Raw genomic sequence first — 15,211 nt, forward strand, 5'->3', positions numbered from 1 at the left:
TCCTGGCTCAAAGCCATATCTCCTCAACACTCACTCTCTGCTGAAGGCTACAGACAACTACAAATGTTTGTAAACAACAGGTGTAGACTAGCAGTGAAATGCTTACTTACGGGTAACTTTCAACAATGCAGAGTTAAAGAAAGAAAATAAAAAAATAGAAATAGTGACACAAGGAATACACAGTGAATAACGAATAACAATGATGAGTAAAAATAATGGCTATATACAGGGAGTACCAGTACCGAGTCGATGTGCAGGGGTACAAGGTAATTGAGGTAGCTAAGGTAGTGCCTTCAGAAAGTATTCACACCCCTTGACTTTTTCCACATTTTGTTGTGTTACAAGGTAGGTTTAAAATTGATTTAATTGTAATATTCTGTCAACGATCTACACAAAATACTCTGTAATGTAAAAGTGGAAGAAAATGTCTAACATTTGTAAAAAGAAAAAAAAAACTATGAAAAAGAAAACACTAATATATCTTGATTACATAAGTATTCAACCCCCTAAGTCAGGGCTGCCCGACCCTCTTCCTGGAGATCTACCATCCTGTGGGTTTTCAGTCCAACCCAATTTAACACACCTGATTCTACTTATTAGCTGCTCAACAAGACCTTAACTAGCTGAATCAGATATGCTAAATTAGGGTTGGACTGAAAACCTACAGGACAGTAGATCTCTAGGAAGAGGGGTGGGCAGCCCTAAGTCAATATATGTTAGAATCACCTTTGGCAGCGATTACAGCTGTGAGTCTTTCTGAGTAAGTCTCTAAGAGCTTTGCACACCTGGATTGTACAATATTTGCACATTATTCTTTTTGTAAGAGATGGAGACCAGCACACTGTCAAAAAAAGGAATAAATCCTAAACTGAGGCTTGAATACAAAATAAAGACGTTTATTAAAACATCATGGTGGCCAAAAAATCATAATGCATAAATGAAAGGGGAAAACAAAACACAAATGTTTCGGCCTCAGGCCATCATCAGTGTAAATCATCAGCAAACACACCTGGCTTCTATTTTAAGGATAATTGCATATGTCACATTATTCTTAAAAAAATTCTTAAAACTCTGTGAAGTTAGTTTTTGATCATTGCTAAACAGCCATTTTCAAGTCTTGCCATAGGTTTTCAAGCTGATTTAAGTCAAACTGTAACTACGCCGTCACAGGAACATTCAATATTGTCTTGGTAAGCAACTCCAGTGTATATTTGGCCTTGTCTTTTAGATTATCGTCCTGCTGGAAGGTGAATTTGTCTCCCAGTGTCTGTTGGAAAGCATACTGAACCAGGTTTTCCTCTAGGATTGTCCTGTGCTTAGCTCTATTAGGTTTCTTCTTATCCTAAAAAAAACTCCCTTGTCCTTGCCGATGACAAGCATACCCATAACATGATGCAGCCACCATGTTGTGTTGGATTTGCCCCAAACATAACACCTTGTATTCAGGACATACACTGAGTACACAAAACATTAAGAACACCTGCTCTTTCTATGACATAGATTGACCAGGTGAATCCAGGTGAAAGCTATAATGATGTCACTTGTTAAATCCACTTCAACCAGTGTAGATGAAGGGGAGGAGACAGGTTAAATAATGTTTTTTAAGCCTTGAGACAATTGAGACATGGATTGTGTATGTGTGCAATTCAGAAGGTGAATGGGCAAGACACAAGATTTTAAGTGCCTTTGAGCGCGGTATGTTGGTAGGTGCCAGGAGCACCGATTTGTGTCAAGAACTGCAATGCTGCTGGGTTTTTCACGCTCAACAGTTTCCCATGTGTATCAAGAATGGTCAACCACCCAAAGGACATCCAGCCAACTTGACACAACTGTGGGAAGCATTGGAGTCAACATGGGCCAGCATCCCTGTGGAACGCTTTCGACACCTTGTAGAGTCCATGCCGATTAATTGAGGCTGTTCTGAGGGCAAAGGGGGGTGCAACTCAAAATTAGGAAGGTGTTCCTAATGTTTGGTATACTCAGTGTAAAGTTCATTTCTTTGCAGTTTTACTTTAGTGCCTTATCGCAAACAAGATGCATGTTTTGGAATATTTTTATCCTGTACAAGCTTCCTTCTTTTCACTCTGTTGTTTAGGTTATTATTGTGAAGTAACTACAAGTTTCTGATACAGCCTCAGTTTTCTCTTATCACAGCCATTAAACTCTGTAACAGTTTTAAAGTCACCACTGGCCTCATGGTGAAATCCCTGAATGGTTTCCTTCCTCTCCGGCAGCTGAGTTAGATTCAGGCTGTAACACAACAAAATGTGGAAAAAGTCAAGGGGTGTGAATATGGGAGAAACTTCCAGAAGGACAACCATCTCTGCAGCACTCCACCAATCAGGCCTTTATGGTAGAGTGGCCAGACGGAAGCCACTCCTCAGTAAAAGGCACATGACAGCCCGCTTGGAGTTTGCCAAAAGGCACTGAAAGGACTCTCAGACCATGAGAAACAAGATTCTCTGGTCTGATGAAACCAAGATTGAACTCTTTGGCCTGAATGCCAAGCGTCACGTCTGGAGGAAACCTGGCACCATCCTTACGGTGAAGCATGGTGGTGGCAGCATCATGCTGTGGGGATGTTTTTCAGTGGCAGGGAAGACTACTCAGGATTGGGGGAAAGATGAATGAAAGGTTCACCTTCCAACAGGACAACGACTCTAAGCACACAGCTAAGACAATGCAGGATTGGCTTCAGGATAAGTCTCTGAATGTCCTTGAGTGGCCAGCCAGAGCCGGACTTGAACCCGATCGAACATCTCTAGAGAGACCTGAAAATCGCTGTGCGGTGACGCTCCCCATCCAACCTGGCTGAGCTTGAGAGGATCTGCAGAGAAGAATGGGAGAAACTCCCCAAATACAGGTGTGCCAAGCTTGTAGCGTCATACCCAAGAAGACTTGAGGCTGTAATCGCTGCCAAAGTTGCTTCAACAAAGTACTGTGTAAAGGGTCTGAATACTTATGTCAATGTGATATTTCCTTTATTTTTTTTATTTTTTTTTACAAATGTGCAAAAATGTCTAAAAACCAGTTTTTGCTTTTTCATTATGGGGTATTGTATGTAGATTGACGAGGCAATAAAACATTTTAATCAATTTTAGAATAAGGCTGTAACGTAACAAAGTGGGAAAAGTCAAGGGTTCTGAACACTTTACGAATGCACTGTAGGTAGGGTTAAAGTGACTAGGCAACAGGATAGATAATAGACAGTAGCAGCTGTGGGTAGCCATTTTATTAGCTATTTAGCAGTCTTGTTTTGCAGTCTTATGGCTTAGGTGTAGAAGCTGTTCAGGGTCCTGTTGGTTCCAGACTTGGTGCACTGATACCGCTTGCCGTGCGATAGCAAAGAGAACAGTCTATGGCTTGGGTGGCTGGAGTCATTGACAATTCTTTGGGCCTTCCTCTGACACTGCCTGGTATAGAGTTCTTTGATGGCAGGGATCTCAGCCCCAGTGATGAACTGGGTCGTACTCACCACCCTCTGTAGCGCCTTGCGGTCGAGTGCCTTGCATTTGCCGTACCAAGCGGTGTTGCAGCCAGTCAAGATGCTCTCAATTGTGCAGCTGTATAACTTTTTGAGGATCTGAGGGCCCATGCCAAATCTTTTCATGCTCCTGAAGGGGAAGAGGCGCTGTCATGCCCTCTTCACAAATGTGTGTGTGTGTGTTTGGACCATGTTAATTCCTTAGTGATGTGGACACAGGGGAACTTGAAGTTCTCAACCCGCTCCACTGTGGCCAGGAAGTAAAGGAGGAGACTAAGCACACACCCCTGAGGGGGCCCTGTGTTGATGGTCAGCATGGCAGATGTGTTGTTACCTACCCTCACCGTTTGGGGGCGGCCCGTCAGGAAGTCCAGGATCCAGTTGCAGAGGGAGGTGTTCAGTCCCAGGGTCCTGAGCTTGGTGAGGAAGTTGGAGGGGATTATGGTGTTAAATGCTGAGCTGTAGTCAATGAACAGCATTCTTACATAGGTATTCATTTTGTCCAGGTGGGTGAGGGCAGTGTGGAGAGCAATAGAGATTGCATCATCTGTGGATCTGTTGGGGCAGTATGCGAATTGGAGAGGGTCCATGTTGTCTGGGATGATGGTGTTGATGTGAGCCATGATCAGCCTTTCAAAGCATTTCATGGCTATAGATGTGAGTGCTTATGGGCGATAGTCATTTAGGCAGGTTACCTTGGTGTTCTTGTGTACGGGGACTATGGCGGTCTGCTTGAAACAAGTTGGTATTACAGACCGGGTCAGGGGTAGGTTGAAAATGTCAGTGAAGATACTTGCCAGCTGGTCATCGCATGCTCTGAGTACGCGTCCTGGTATTCCGTCTGGCCCCACTGCCTTGCGAATGTTAACCTGTTTAAAGGTCTTACTCGCATCGGCTAGCTTATTTTCCCCCAACTTCGGACACTCTCTAGTGGTTGGAGGACTAAATCACCTCGAGTTCAACATTGAAATGGACTGGAAAATAACGGTAAGTTATGCGACTAAAGACACCCTTCTAGCTAGCTGACCACCGATTTTCATTGCAATTTTTGTAAGTTAAGTTAGGTTTTGAGAGTTTTCAAAAAAGTTATATACATACACATTTTGTGGGACACGCTGTACATTTTAAAATTTGACTGCGCGACAGACCACACCTCATTTAATATCCAACTTTTTACCTCTGAAATATAGCTAACGGATTTTCTAATGTTGCTAGCTTAGTTGCTAAATGTTGATAGATCTGCTAAGTAAGAAAAAATGAAAGAAATTGTAAGCAAATTGTAGATAATACATATCACGAAAACAGCTGAATGTTGTCAAGCTTAACCTTTTCAGAATTGGAGTCCTTTGACGGGGCCGTTTTACACAATCTGTAAAAATGTATTTTGAACTTTGAACCATTCACTTTTTGACACCTATCACTGTTGGCTATGTTTCATCTTACAACAGCTACATATAGGCAGTATTTAGTCTAATGTTACAATGTATACATCAACATTAAACTAATTGGGACACTCATTTTCATTACAGATAACATCAAACAAAAAATGTGGGTACACTTTCAGTTATTGTGAAAACTTTCATCACCTTTCAATGCCTTAGCTTTGAAATGTAAATGTTTATACATATTCAGATTGAGTTATCTTTCTAAAATGTGTATAGTATGCCAAGTTATTTAGCTACATGTATTTACCACCACAGCATGGAGAAAGTTAAGAGGAAGCAGTGGAGTGAGGTGGACATGCCCCATGCCATGGAGGACTGCGGGGCAGGGATGGCTATCCGCCAGGCTGACAAGGTTATGCTTCTTTTGTTTTTAGGAGATTACCACGTGTATGTGAATTTTATCTGCTAGTAACAGTTTTCTTTTCCTATCTACCAAGGTGCATGGTGTACCTCGGCAGACCCTGGCGGACAGGCTGAGCAGCCAGGTGACCCATGGTTGTCGCAGTGGACCACCCACATTGCTTGAAAATTGTCTGGTGTTCTATGTGTTTATGTACAGTTGAAGTCGGAAGTTTACATACACTTAGGTTGGATTAATTAAAACTTGTTTTTCAACCACTCCACACATTTCTTTTTAACAAACTATAGTTTTGGCAAGTCGGTTAGGACATCTACTTTGTGCATGACACAAGTAATTTTTCCAACCATTGTTTACAGACAGATTATTTCACTTATAATTCACTGTATCACAATTCCAGTGGGTCAGCTTCTGATAGGCTAATTGACATCATTTGAGTCAATTGGAGGTGTACCTGTGGATGTATTTCAAGGCCTATCTTCAAACTCAGTGCCTCTTTGCTTGACATCATGGGAAAATCAAAAGAAATCAGCCAAGTAATTGTAGACCTCCACAAAAATAATTGTAGACCTCCACAAGTCTGGTTCATCCTTGGGAGCAATTTCCAAATGCCTGAAGGTACCATGTTCATCTGTATAAACAATAGTACGCAAGTATAAACACCATGGGACCACGCAGCCATCATACCGCTCAGGAAGGAGGCGCATTCTGTCTCCTAGAGATGAACGTACTTTGGTGCGAAAAGTGCAAATCAATCCCAGAACAACAGCAAAGGACCTTGTGAAGATGCTGGAGGAAACAGGTACAAAAGTATCTATATCCACAGTAAAACGAATCCTATATCGACATAACCTGAAAGGCCGCTCAGCAAGGAAGAAGCCACTGCTCCAAAACCGCCATAAAAAAGCCAGACTACGGTTTGCAACTGCACATGGGGACAAAGATCGTACTTTTTGGAGAAATGTCCTCTGGTCTGATGAAACAAACATAGAACTGTTTGGCCATAATGACCATCGTTATGTTTGGAGGAAAAAGGGTGACGCTTGCAAGCCGAAGAACACCATCCCAACCGTGAAGCACGGGGGTGGCAGCATCATGCTGTGAGTGTGCTTTGCTGCAGGAGGGACTGGTGCACTTCACAAAATAGATGACATCATGAGGAAGGAAAATTATGTGGATATATTGAAGCAACATCAGTCAGGAAGTTAAAGCTTGGTCATAAATGGGTCTTCCAAATGGACAATGACCCCAAGCATACTTCCAAAGTTGTGGCAAAATGGCTTAAGGACAACAAAGTCAAGGTATTGGAGTGGCCATCACAAAGCCCTGACCTCAATCCTATAGAACATTTGTGGGCAGAACTGAAAAAGTGTGTGCGAGCAAGGAGGCCTACAAACCTGACTCAGTTACACCAGCTCTGTCAGGAGGAATGGGCCAAAATTCACCCAACTTAATGTGGGAAGCTTGTGGAAGGCTACCCGAAACGTTTGACCCAAGTTAAACAATTTAAAGGCAATGCTACCAAATACTAATTGAGTACTAAACTTCTGACCCACTGGGAATGTGATGAAATAAATAAAAGCTGAAATAAATCATTCACTCTACCATTATTCTGACATTTCACATTCTTAAAATAAAGTGGTGATCCTAACTGACCTAAGACAGGGAATTTATACTAGGATTAAATGTCAGGAATTGTGAAAAACTGAGTTTAAATGTATTTAGCTAAGGTGTATGTAAACATCCAACTTCAACTGTATGTAGAATGCTGGACTGACTGTTCTCAATGTGTGTGATGTAAATGTGGATGTGTAAGGTGATGCCAAAACAAACACTTTCATCCTGGATGGACAATTATATATTCTATTCTATTGTAGGTTTCGGCACCCAGGGGAAACAATCCCACCACTGGGGAAGAGGTGGTGGGAAATGTTCAGGAGGAGGCACAAGAACCTGAGCATGAGGAGGCCGGACACCCTGGACAGGGGGAGAGCTGAGTGTGCCACATGTCCGACGATGGACACCTTCTTCACTTCTTATGAGAAGCACTTGCATGCAGTGAAGGAGCGCCCTCTCTTTCTCCTCTTTGATGGGCACAAGAGCCACATGGACCCGGAGGTGCTCGCGGCGGCACTAAGGGAAGGGGTTATACTTCTTTGTCTTCCACCACACTGTACCCATGTCCTGCAGCTGCTGGACGTGGCATACTTTGGCCCTTTAAAGACTGAGTTCTCCAAGGTAGCTGGAGACCTTAGCCATTTTGACCACTCCTACATGGTAAACAAATCAGAATTTGTCAGAGTATTCCGCTACCCATACCAGCGCTACAAGGACATGCGCTATGTGGAACAAGGGTTTAAGAAGTGTGGCATCTTCCCTTTTGACCCTTCAGCCATTGAAGGGTCCTGTTTAATGCCGTCTCGGTCCCTACCGGGTCCCACCACTGCCTCTCCTGGAACCAGCAGCACTGTGCCGTCCATCAGCACCTCCTCCCCAGTGACCACAGGAGGACCCGCAGTCCCTGCTCCAGTCCCAGCCCCTGCTCCAGTCATAGCCCTAGCTCTAGAAGAGCACCCCCTAATAGAGGGGGTGCTGATAGCGAAGGACCTGGGGCACATCCTTACTGTCCTGAAGTATCGGCTAGACCGATACAGAAGACTCCCTGTGGTCGCCACATTGCTCACCGGGGAGGAATAGACGCGCCAGTGGCAGGAGATGGGTGAGAAGGAGAGGGCCGAGGCAGAGGAGAAAGAGCGTCAGGCAGCCCTCAGAACACAGTGGGCACAGGAGAGGGCTGCCATGGATGAGACCATTGACGCCATCGCCTCTGCTGGACCCCCTGCTGGAACCACTCCTGACAGCTGCATCACCACTGCCTCCCAGTGTGCAACACCTGTAGGAGCCGCCGGAGTCCCCAGCTGCAGAAGAAGGCCACGTGCCTACACTCCCGGCCACACCATCGTCAGCCCCTCAACCCCACCATTACAAACACCAGCTCCTCCAAACCATCGGCGGCGGTTTTGTCCACCCCCACCACGATGCCCACCACCTCCCCGTCTGTCACCACCAACACGGCCTCCTCTGGACCAACTGCCTCCTCCGTCTCCCCTGGTCACACCACCATAGCAGCCTCGTCTGGTGTCCCTGCCCCCTGCAATTTGAATACAGCCACCTCCACAGGTAAACACATGTTACCAAAAAATGACTGTTTGTTATCTGTTTTATAAAACAGCAATGTAAAAAAAAAAAATCTCTCTTTCCATATCTACAGTCCATAGCACCAGCCCTCAAGTCATCTCCACCTCCTCCAAAACTTCTGCAGCTTCCTCCAGAGGTATTGATGTAAAAAGTTGAAAAGGGTTTTCATGAAACATGCTCTGTCTAACACTACTTTTTCTCAAACTGCAGCACAGAAAAGGAAGAGAAAAGCTCCACCGGTCACGTCTGTCACGCCACCCATGGCACTACTCTCAGGTACTCAGGTTTTTCTCTCTCTCAGTTGTATCAATTACTATTGTTGTTGAAGAACTTCTACATTTTGCAAAACCATCAATTTGATTATTATTATTTTTTATATAAAAGAAGACACCACCTGCTGTGCTCGCTGTGGGGAGCATGATCCGCCTACAAGCTACCCTCAGGAGTGTAGATCCGAGGTGCCATGGGTGTGCTGTGACTTCTGCCAGCACTGGTTCCACTGCAGGTGTGTGCAGTGGGATCCAGAGGTAGCGTTGGAGCTGGATTTTTATTGTGATTTTTGTGACAATATAGGGATGGAGGTTGAGATGTGATTGTTTGTTTTGTTTGCGTTCATATGAAATTATTTATTTGTACAAACAAATACATGTCTAAAATATAATATATATATATATATATATATATATATATATATATATATATATATATATATATATATATATTCAACCCATCTTGTGTATTTCTTCCTTTCCAAGTGCATCTCTGCAACACCAACTCCAACAGTGTTTTCATTGTTTATGTCAATGCGCATTACTGAAATGAAAATTATTCATACTCATTTATATTTTAGTATTCAACTGTTATCTACTTTCTCAAAACATAAGATTAATCTGTAAAACAAATTATGAGACATTATTTGGTTACAACACTGAATATGTTGGTGAAGAACCAATTTTTAAGAGTCCACAGGAGGGCGCACCGGGCTATGCAATGAAACGTTGACAGGCAAGTCATTCTTTTTTTTGTACCGGAAGGCTAGCCAACTAGTCAACTATCTAGTAAACACTTCGGATACGAGGTTGGTGTCTATTTTTTTAACAGAATTAAATGGATATATCTTGTAATTGAACAAAATAGTAAGGTGGCCAATAACTAGGGACCGTATGCCGATTAATACGGGACGTATTTTTTTGCTAAACCACTTATCAAAAAGCTGTTAATAGTAGTATTTCCACTGAACTGTCAAACATGCTAATTGCTAACCCGTTAGCTAACATTTTTTACGACATCAATAATCACAAAACATTAATGGCTTGATCACAAGATAACACTGTTGAAGGTAATATATTTCTTAAATGCTGTTGAATATGCCGATAATACGGGGTTCCACGCTACGGAGAACGAGATCACACAGACGTCCGGAACAGCTGGTGCTCTCATGCATGGTTCAGTGTTGCTTGCCTCGTAGCGAGCATAGAAGGCATTTAGCTCATCTGGTAGGCTTGCGTCGCTGGGCAGCTTGCGGCAGGGTTTCCCTTTGTCATCCGTGATAGTTTGCAAGCCCTGCCATTTCCGTCAAGTGTCAGAGCCAGCGTAGTAAAATTCGATCTTAGTCCTGTATTGATGCTTTGCCTGTTTGATGGCTCGTCAGAGGTCGTAGCAGGATTTCTTATAAGTGTCCGGATTAGTGTCCCGCTCCTTGAAAGCGGCAGCTCTGGCCTTTAGCTCAGTGCGGATGTTGCCTGTAATCCATGGCTTCTGGTTGGGGTATGTACGTACGGTCACTGTGGGGATGACGTCGTCGATGCATTTACTAATTAAGCTGGTGACTGATGTGGTAAACTCCTCAATTTTATCGGATGAATCACGGAACATATTCCAGTCTGTGCTAGCAAAACAGTCCTGTAGCTTAGCATTCGCTTCATCAAACCATTTCAGTATTGACCGCATCACTGGTACTTCCTGTTAGAATTTTTGCTTGTAAGCAGGATCCAAGAGGATAGAGTTATAGTCTGATTTGCCAAAGGGAGGGCGAGGGAGGGCCTTGAATGCGTTTCTGTGTGCGGAGTAAAGGGGATCTAGAGTTTTGTCGCCTCTAAGTGACATGCTGGTAAAAATGAGGTAAAATGGATTTCAGTTTCCCTGCAGTAAAATCCCTGGCCATGAGAAACACCACCTCTGAATGTGCTTTTTCTTGTTTACAGCTCATTGAGTGCGGTCTTAGTGCCAGCATTGGTTTGTGGTGGTAAATAGACAGCTACGAAAAATATAGACGAAAACTATTTTGGTAAATCAGCCTGGTCTAATAGACTAGACATAACATAGTAAATGTAAATACGGGACACTCAAATTAGTATGATATGATACGTTTGGTATGGTTACATACCAAAAGTCGGGTGGTTGGTCGGGCATATAATGCGAATGTCTAGCAACCCAAAGGTTGGGAGTTTGAATCTCATCAGGGTGAACTTTAACATTTTAGCTAATTAGCAACTTTTCATCTACTTACTACTTTTTAGCTACTTTGCAACTACTTAGCATGTTAGCTAACCCTTCCCCTAACTCTAACCTTAACTCCTAACCCCTAGCCTAGCTAACATTAGCCAGCTAGCTAACGTTAGCCACCTAGCTAGAATTCGTAACATATCATATGTTAAAAAAATTCGTAACATACAGTATGTTTTGCAAATTCGTAACATATTATTCCTTTTTGCAAAATTCTAACATATTGTACCTTTTGCTAATTCGTAACATATAATATGAATTGTAATTTGTAACATACCATGCGAAATGGGTGATGGACATTCACAAAATAATACATACCATACGAAACTTAACATATCAGACTAAATAGAGTGTCTCGAATTTAGATACAGAATAATACGAAATGCTCTGAGACCAGGATAGGTAAATAGTATGGTCTGCAGCTCATCATGAGGTATTCTAACTCAGGCGAGCAGAAACTAGAGACTTCCTTAACATTAGAGATCACGCACCAGCTGTTGTTAACAAAGAGACACACCCCTTTGTCTTACCCGAGTCTGCTGTCTGGTCTTGACGATGTATAGAAAAACCAGCTAGATGTACAGTATATTCATGTCCACGTTCAGCCACAACTCTGAGAAACATTTACATTACATTTACATTTTAGTCATTTAGCAGACGCTCTTATCCAGAGCGACTTACAGTTAGTGCATACAATTTTTCATACATAGGCAAGCCAGCCTTGCAGAGATAGTTTGTTGTGTAACGGTCACCTGAAAAGGTGTTGTGTGGATTTCCATCCTCTGCCCAAAATTCCTGACATACAGTAGATTAAAATGCTTTCCCTGTTTGTTCAACATCACAGCCAATCAATCCATCATGCTAAAAGGACATCAAACAACACTCCAATGAAAAACACACATTCTGCTAGTAAAATTCCTTTACAGACTCAATTGGAGTATAGGCTTGGTTATTAATTGTGAGTACATAACAGGCTTACTTCTACACTGGTTTAATCAGGGCCTGTGATTTTTTCCCACTGGTCAACTTGTCTAAAGGCATTCAAATTATTCTGGAAGTAAATCTGTGATGTGCCATTTAGTATGATATATTAAGTTACGTTAGGTTACATTATGAATGGAATAGCAGTCGTACAATATCACACGAATTATAGGATGTATAGTATCATAGGTGCAATAGCATACGAATTGGATTACATAACGTGTCATACATCTTGGAGGACGTATAGTATTATAGACCAGGTTGCATGTTGCGCCATCACAACAAAGGAGAATTACTGGGAGAATTTAAGTTGACGGTTAGGGGAACTAACGACAAAGGTTAGGAGAATTTACGTAGCAGGTTAGGTTCATTGGGTTAAGTTTAGAATAAGGGTTAGGGGAATTGTTAGCTAAAATGCTACAGTTTTCCGCAACTATTGGATTACTAGACGATCGCGGATTACGCCCACCCATCCTCCCCGACCAACCTGCCTACTTTTGTTTCTGTCTAAAGGAACTAGACCATTAGAAGGTATCATATGTCTTGAAAGTGCTCAGAAATTTGTAAAGTATGTTCCGTATGGCTTTGAGGCCAGGCTGCACTGGTACATGCTGGAACTGTCTTTTATATGCACTTGTGTTTTTCCATAATCACCAAAGTCTTCTGCTTCAATTGATACCATGCCTATGTATACCCATCTCATATTTGCTATGCTCTTAGCATTTACATTTGGGTGTCCATATAGGTCAAAAGTCCTGTAGGCTATGAATGGATGAAATGATTAAGGATTTAGGATTATGGAGGCAGTAACATTTTAAAAGGAGCTCTCCACAGAACATTGGACAGAACAGTAACTGAGTCAAATTCCAGGGTGTGGATTATTTTATTTCTGGCTTGTGTTCCCAATTTAAATGTTATAAACATTTTAGTGGAATCACCTGGCTATCCAATGACACACATTATAAACACTTAAAATAATTATTACATAACATATTTGTTTTTTCGAAACAATATGTTACTGTCTGGGGGGGGGGGGGGGTGATTGAGCTATAAAAGAAGTAAGGAATGTACTTTTAACAGACATATTTTTATATTTTAATTTTAGTCAAACTAAATATTACATTAGGGCACCCCTAGAATAACTCCCATATGAAGTTACATAGCCACTGAATCAAGTATGGGTAACTGCATACATGTAGTGTCTGAAAGTGGGCGTTGCAAAATAAGTGGGTGGAGCAACAGCAATGGGTGTAACATCAGTGGGTGGATCAACAGCGATGGGTGCAGAGTATGTGAGCGGAGTTGAGCAGTCGGAAAATCCTGCTCACTACTCATGGAGCAGGGCTTGCGCACCGGTGCTCCACATCCTTTACAACCACTCCGCTAAAAATCGCTCTGTGGTCACAGGAAAAAAAACGGCCACTCCAAATTCCCTCCATTCATTAAAATCCCAATTTAACCAACACCCATCAATTTTTCTGACTACCTGGACCTACCATTTGGTTTTGAAGTATTGAAACCAAACCATATGTTTTGAATGAAAAGTATTTTCATAAACATGAAAAGGTGAATGTAAGAAGAACTCATCATTTCAAATAGGCTGGCTACATGTCATATTAAAAAGCATATAAACACTCTAAATAGGCCAGGAGCCAGAAAGAGAGCCTAAGAAGGACCGAAAATTTATTATTTATACATGTATTAATTATATTATTTCAAGGCTATAGCCTACAAAGAAATACATTGTGAAGCATTTGTGAGTGTGACATACAAGGCTGGTAGGGAGTCAGGTTCACTAAGCGCTCAACATTTAAACAACATTTAGTTGTATTAAATCATTATAGTCTATAAATAGTCTATAAATAGCCTACAAATTAAACAAAACATTTATTGTGAGGCTCAGTCTACAGTGCCTTTGAATTCATTTTTAGAAAGAGTTTGGCCAGAGTCTGTGCCTGGACGGCAGGCAAGCAGCAGAGAATATCCTCTCTTACTTGCACAGCCACTAGGGATGCTAAACACCCTTTTGGCCACTCTTGACACGGCTGGGCAGGGATGCAGAGTCGTTTTTTGCTTCTATAGGTAGGCCTAAAGATTTTTAGGCAAAATAACCCAATTAAAACGGAAATCTCCTTGAAAGTTGGAATATGCCAGGCCTATTGGGCCAAAATCAATTATTGCCTATTGTCTAGATAATAGAACAAAAATGAAGGAAACTTTTAAGAGATCTGATTTTGTCATGTTCGTTTAAGGACGGGTCAGACCAAGGCGCAGCATGAAATGCATACATGTTTATTACAACGATAAACACACAAACAAAACAACAAACCAACGAAACGTGAAGTCCTAAGGCTAAACACAATACAAGCCTCTACTCACGGAACAAGATCCCACAACTAATGAATGCCAATAGGCTGCCTAAGTATGATCCCCAATCAGAGACGACGAGCGACAGCTGTCTCTGATTGGGAATCACACCCGGCCAAACATAGAAATACAACACTTAGAACGAGAACATAGAAAATACAACATAGAACTCCACAACCTGACTCAACATACTAGAGTCCCATAAGTCAGGGCGTGACAGACCTTTAGTTTATAAATACTTTGCTACAATGACCCATGTAATTAGCTACCCACCTCATTCCTTTCTTTTAGCATGTGCATGTAGTAAGTACACCATCATGCTTTCGGCATGTGTCTTTTCAGATTCCACAATGATTCTTTAGTTGTGGACACTACATCACCACACTCCCTCTCTACATCACTACATCACGATGATTCTTTAGTTGTGGACACTACATCACCACACTCCATCTCTACATCACTATATCACGATGATTCTTTAGTTGTGGACACTACATCACCACACTCCCTCTCTACATCACTACATCACAATGATTCTTTAGTTGTGGACACTACATCACCACACTCCCTCTCTACATCACTACATCACAATGATTCTTTAGTTGTGGACACTACATCACCACACTCCCTCTCTTGCTCCTCATCTTTGTAAGTCACCTTGATTTTGCACCTGTGAGTTTTATCAGTTTCTTTATGAAAATATTTAGCGAACTCCATGACAGTAGCTAAACCAAGGGGCTATAGCAGCACACAAGTAGACTACAAATGCATGCTGGGCCGGGCATGCCCTGAGCTCGTGAAGTGAGCACTGTTGGAGTGAAAATTGGAGCGGGCTAGAAGGTCGACGCTCCAGTCTTTGGGAATCTCGCTCTG

General features: G+C 42.2%; 1 long non-coding RNA gene across 1 annotated transcript; it reads left to right on the forward strand.

Moving 5' to 3' along the window:
* Nucleotides 1-8,347: 8,347 nt before the first annotated feature.
* Nucleotides 8,348-8,913, forward strand: LOC311105389. The gene is made up of 3 exons (XR_014610253.1): nt 8,348-8,467; nt 8,696-8,761; nt 8,870-8,913. It is a non-coding gene; the product is annotated as an uncharacterized lncRNA (long non-coding RNA).
* The last annotated feature ends 6,298 nt before the right edge of the window (nt 8,914-15,211 follow it).

The sequence above is a fragment of the Coregonus lavaretus genome (genome assembly GCF_964263955.1).
Source record: "Coregonus lavaretus genome assembly, chromosome: 30".
Taxonomy (NCBI): domain Eukaryota; kingdom Metazoa; phylum Chordata; class Actinopteri; order Salmoniformes; family Salmonidae; genus Coregonus; species Coregonus lavaretus.